Source organism: Tripterygium wilfordii, chromosome 17 (assembly GCF_013401445.1).
Source record: "Tripterygium wilfordii isolate XIE 37 chromosome 17, ASM1340144v1, whole genome shotgun sequence".
In the NCBI taxonomy this organism is placed as follows: Eukaryota; Viridiplantae; Streptophyta; class Magnoliopsida; order Celastrales; family Celastraceae; genus Tripterygium; species Tripterygium wilfordii.
In genome coordinates, this window is record NC_052248.1 from 6,581,113 (window position 1) to 6,587,112 (window position 6,000).

The 6,000-nt window shown below is 39.6% G+C and overlaps 1 non-coding gene across 1 annotated transcript; it reads left to right on the plus strand.

Annotated features, from left to right (window-relative positions):
• Positions 1-4,913: 4,913 nt before the first annotated feature.
• LOC119983227 lies at positions 4,914-5,020 on the plus strand. Its single transcript, XR_005464575.1, has one exon. It is a non-coding gene; the product is annotated as a small nucleolar RNA R71 (small nucleolar RNA).
• Positions 5,021-6,000: the final 980 nt, after the last annotated feature.

The window sequence follows — 6,000 nt, forward strand, 5'->3', positions numbered from 1 at the left end:
ATATTTGCTAATTCGGGCATAACGAATCCGTACCTAAGTCGGTTTTAGCGCACTTAAGCCAAATCTCCCTAAAATCGATTACTAGCCATCTTATTGGTCTAAACATGCATAGGAATTTATGGAGTTCTATGGAGATTAGGATTCATACAAAATTGTCACCTAATTAAAGGGAGACACATTCATAATCAAGTGTTTCAAGAAGCATAATCTACTTGACATATTATTGTCTAAGCAAATTCTCCAAACAATTTCATCCAAAAACCTAAAGTGTTGGCCAAACACCACAAGCATGAAGAAATTGCAATCAAACATAGAAACACAAGATTTATACCCAAATCAACTCATATATATGTAAATCAAGTCATAAACAAAGTCATCAAACCCAAGGCTTCATCCTAGCCTTGGCACAAGAGATTTAGTTACACATAATGAGAGAAAAACACAAAAGGAGAGATGAGAAAATCATGAATAAACCCAATTAGTTGAGTAGATCCAAGTTGAGCTGAAGAATCTCTCCTCCTAGCTCCAAGAATCGCCTTCCCCCTCTGGTTTCGCTCCCCAGAAAATCAGTTCTAGGTTAAAAAGTCTCCTCCGGCTCGGCAAGTTCGCGAATTAAAACATCTCAAAAACTGTCTTTTGCTCCTAGGCGCGTTGTATTCACGCCTAGGCGCACCACGCCTAGGCGCACGCCTAGGCACAATCCTAGGCGTGCACAACTTCAAATTCACGCCCCAACTCGCTGGACTGGGCGTGCAGGAGTGATACTGGGCGTGCACAAATATTGCGCCTAGGCGTGGAATGATTCCAAAATCTCCATACGACGTCCGATTTGCACAATTTTAGCGTCTACGGAAAGCTTGAGATGTCTAGTTTCCAATGCCTTTTATTTCGCTTGATTCCGACAACGTGACAAAAAGTTATAAGTATTTGAACACACGAAGGTCGGTGGACATTTTCTTCAGTTCAGCCCTTTTTTCATCACTTTTCATCCAAACCGCAATCAACCTATCAAAAATACAAATCAAAACATAAATACACTCATTATTTATTTAAAGGAAGCTTAAGAGGGGAATATTTCTACCAAAACACTAGATATTATCATACCTATCAAACACCCCACACTTAAACCTTACTTGTCCTCAAGTAAAACTAAACAAAGTACATCTACCAACTAACATCCTAACTCACTAACGCAGGAATCGCGATTGCATTTAGCATATGCAACAAGCCTTTAAACCCCTAGGTGTCCCTAGTGGAGGAGTTTTGTCTCCTGAGGGCTTACAAGAACGACACCCACAAACGTTTCAAGATAACTCAAATCAAACATATGGGAGGGAAATCTCTCGAATCGAAACAACATACATCAATGCCATCCAATCAAAAAGATGTGGAGACCCCACACTTCATCCAAACCATATACTCAGTGAAGATTATCCTTCTACTCTATTACTTCAACTACATTAAGTGCGTGCAAAGAAGAAATGTATAAATATTTGGCTTCCAAGAGTTCATAGGCACCAAACATAGTCACATTCCAAGAATTCCAAGAACAGTCAATTAGTAATACCAAGGCACTTTTATTTATATACATACTTCTCTTCTTCTTCTTCTTCTTCTTGTTTTTTTATATTTTTTTTTTTTTTTTTTGTTTTCATCTTACTAGGACTGTGCAATGCTCACTCCTTTAAGCTTTCTAGTCAACCCATGTAACGAGTTCTCAACCAATGACTCCCAACCAGTTGGTTTAGGGCATTATGTGATAAAGCACACCTCGGATCAATCACTCGAGTTGAAAAGGCTTCGAAGTTAAGCTAGCCTAGTATGTTCATCATGATTGCCTCACCTTTTTACACGAAACTCAAGTTGGTTAGACAAGAGCCCCGGTTACTCAGCAAGATCACAAGAGCGGAACATGCTTTTAATCATCATCATTTTATTATTTATTTTTTCTTTTTTTCTTTTAACATGCATGTAATTAACTAATGCCAAGAATATCACTAACATGGTGTTCTAGATCATCTTAGAGAAAGTCCACATTTAACATCTATTCACCCAAGTCATACCCCACAAGCACACATTCTCGTGCAAGTGAATTCAAGTGATTATCCAATAGAGTAGACGACAAGCATATAGAAGGATAAGATGGGTTCCACAAACCAAGATCAGCTGCATTTCAGTATAGCACTCAATTCAATAGAAAACTCCCATCAATATGCAAAATTCAAGCACTGAAAATTTTCAAATTTTTCATTTTTTTTTTTTAAAATTCAGCTACTACAAAAATCATGTGAAATTTCGCACAAGATAATCCATATGCAGTCCACCACCCCACACTTTAAAGAATGCATTGTCCTCAATGCAAAACATAACAATGTAATAATACACTAAAAAGAGGACAAGCTGAAACAATACAACCTGGGGGTTAGAGTCATGCATCGAGTGGATTGGGGTACTGGCCTGGCCACAATTCTTCAACATCTTCATGCACCCTCTTTTGCATATGAACCCTTTTTTTTTTTTTTTTTAAACACACACGCCTAGGCGTGTATAAGGTGCGCCTAGGCGTGCACAATACGCGCCTAGGCGTGGTCTGGCTATAAACATAATGCCCAGAAATTTAAACTTTCTTCATTGGGTTGCCTCCCAAGTAGCGCTAAGTTTAATGTCTTCAGCCAGACGTAGTTGTACCTACAAAATCAATCAAGAATGCATCAACACTTAACAATTTAAGCAAACTCTCACCCCAAACTTTAAGAACATGCATGGTCGTCAATGCAAATAAATAAAGGGAGGGAGAAAGCTTAAACACAACACTTGTTTTAGATAAGGAGAGAGACAACCTGATTTGGAGAAATCACCACAAGCCTCAACACCTTCACAACAATTCTTGGAAAACAAATCAAGGAGGATGGTGCATAGGATACTTTCCATTCAGAATCCGCGAAACATTTGGCCCACAGAATTCAAGTTGGCGAGCCACAAATTTCCACCCTTTCTCTATCTTAGAATTCGTTATCGTGAAAGTACCATGGATAGACAATTTCAATGTCTCAAAAGGAGCACTTGCTTTACCTCTCAACATTGTTTTGGACCGTGCCTTTTTCAACTTCCTTGCTCTTGTCCGCACGCCTTTGAAAGTTGGAGATAGCTTGCTAGTAACAAGGGAAGTAGCCACGAGCTCGTTGGATATTGGCGATGATGGGGTCCTTTTGCTTTCAATGCTATCACCAACCACATATTCCACAACCTCATCACTTGAAGCCGTTTTTGTCAATAAATTCACTCTCTCATGGCCTACCATATCAACATGAAGGCATTCTCTAATGACATCCGGACTCTTCATAGCCTTAAAGATTTTGAACTCAATGGTCTTGTCAAAGACTGTCATTGTGAGCATGCCCTTTTCCACATCTATAATGGTCTTTGTGGTAGCCATAAAACCGCGGCCTAGAATGAGTGGTACATCTCTTGTCGGATTAGGTTCACCCTCCATATCAAGCACCAGAAAATCCACCGGAATAACAAAATCACCCATCTTTACTAAAACATCTTCAACTAACCCAAAAGGATGCACTAAAGAGCGATCAGCTAGTTGGAGAGTGACTGAAGTTGGTTTCAACTCACCTATCTTCAAAGTAGTGTAAACAGAATAAGGCATGATATTTACACTTGCACCAAGATCCATCAAGGCCTTTTCAATTTCTTTCTCTCCAATAATACAAGGAATGGTAAAGCTACCCGGATCTTTTAATTTGGGCGGGAGCTTCTTTTGTAAAATAGCACTCGTTTCTTCGGAGAGAAATACTTCTTCATGATCACCTATCTTCCTTTTGTTAGTGCACAACTCCTTCAAAAATTTTGCATATGCGGGAATAGACTTAATTGCCTCAATGAGTGGAATATTAATCTCCACTTTCTTCAAAACTTCAAAAATATCCCGATTATACTTGCTTTTCTTAGCTGGGGCAAGACGAGATGGAAAAGGCACTTTTGGAACATACTCTTCTACTTTCGGCTTTTCCTTCTCAACATGAGGTATTTTGGAAGCACTTGGCTCCACCACTATAGGCTCATCATGATTCTCACCTTCAAGCTTTTTATACTCAATCTTGTTATCCACATTTTTCCCACTTCGCAAAACAGTAATAGCATTAGCATCCTCATACTGCTTAGGATTTACCTCAGGTTGACTCGGCAGCTTTCCTGGCTGTCTTTCACTCAAGGCATGAGCAAGTTGTCCTACTTGCATTTCAAGCTTTGCGATAGATTGAGTATTACTGGAAACAGTTTGTTGCAACTGAGTCATTGACTTGCTCATCTCTGCTTGGGAATGTTGCATTGTGACTTGTGATTGAGCAAGCTGGGAAATAAGGTCCTCCATAGTAAACTTCCTTGCATCTTGAGAAGGTGGTTCTTGTCGTGGAGCTTGCCAAGGTCTGGGCCCTTGATTGAAATTCTGGGGTGAAGCATAGGAGAAATTGGGATGATTCTTCCATCCTGGGTTATATGTGTGAGAAAAGGGATCATTCTGCTGCCTATGAAAAGGTTGAACTGCATTAACTTCCGCTTCAGGAAATGTCCCACTTCTAGAACATACATGAGTAGGATGATCGGTGCCTCCACAAATGCCACAAGGCTCCAGATTTCTGCTCAGCAAAGTCACTACCGCATCCAATTTCCTAGCCACAGATGTCATCTCTGAATTTGAAGCACTAGCCTCATAAACCATGTGTCTAGGAGCATCAAGATCACGATTATCCCATTGTGAGGAATTTGCCACCACAGTCTCAATAATTTCATTGGCTTCAGTCGGTTCCTCAGCCATAATATTTCCTCCAGCAGCTGCATCTAACCTATGGCGGCATTCATCAGCCAGATGTTGGTAAAAGTATGATATAATCTGCCATGGCAAGAATTGATGATGTGGGCAACCAATCAATAAAGTTTTATATCGCTCCCAAGCCTTAAAAAGTGGTTCTCCCTTGTTCTGCCTGAAATGAAAAATCTGATCCCGAAGCCTCTGTGTCCTTGACTGAGTATAGAACTTCTGAATAAACTTAGCAGAAAGTTGATCCCAAGAAGTGATAGAATTTGGTGGCAAAGTCTTGAACCAGATCTTAGCACTTTCCTTAAGAGAAAAAGGAAATAACTTCAACCGTATGAACTCTTCAGATATGCCTTGAATTTTTTGAGTGCCACAAATTTCCAGAAAATTATCAATGTGATCACTAGCATCTTGATTTTCCGCTCCTGAGAATGATGGGAGCATGTTAATCACATGACATTTAAGCTCATAAGATAGATTTGGCGGAATGGTTGGTAATATGATGCAAGATTGTCTAGTAGAGAATTGTGGCATAGAGTAGTCCATGATGGTGACCGGAGCATTTGCATTGTTGGCATTATTGCCAACTTCCTCACGATTTTCAGCCATGCTCTCCTGTTCAGAATGTTCTCCCAAAATGTTGTCACTAGATGAACTAGAGCTGGATATAGGAGGAGAGATAGAACGAGTGGAAGATTTCTCCTCAAGAAAATCCTTGTCTCTCTTGTTCCTTCGTGCACGTTCCAAGTCTAGATCGACAGGAAGAATTTCTGTATCTTGAGAACGCCTTCCTTGCATGAACTACAAACAAGAAAGAAAAGTATAAGGATCACTAATTATCAAGTAAGAAAGAGCTAAACTAAGTATGTAAGTATCTATGTATATAAACAAGAATGGATCAAATATAAGCAACCGTCCCCGGCAACGGCGCCATAAACTTGTTGGGTCTAAATTAACCTTACTAGCAAGTGTACTAGTCGGCGACTACAGCACAATGATAAGCAAGGGTCGAATCCACAGGGACGGTGTTATGTTTAATCCAAATGTCTATTTGTATGTATATATGGACAATGCAATCAAAAGTAAAATTCAACTCAAGATTGTTTGGTTTGGTAATTAAACTAAAACAAGCAAAGAGCAAAGTGTTTTTGGTATTTTCTTAGAATTAGGATGCA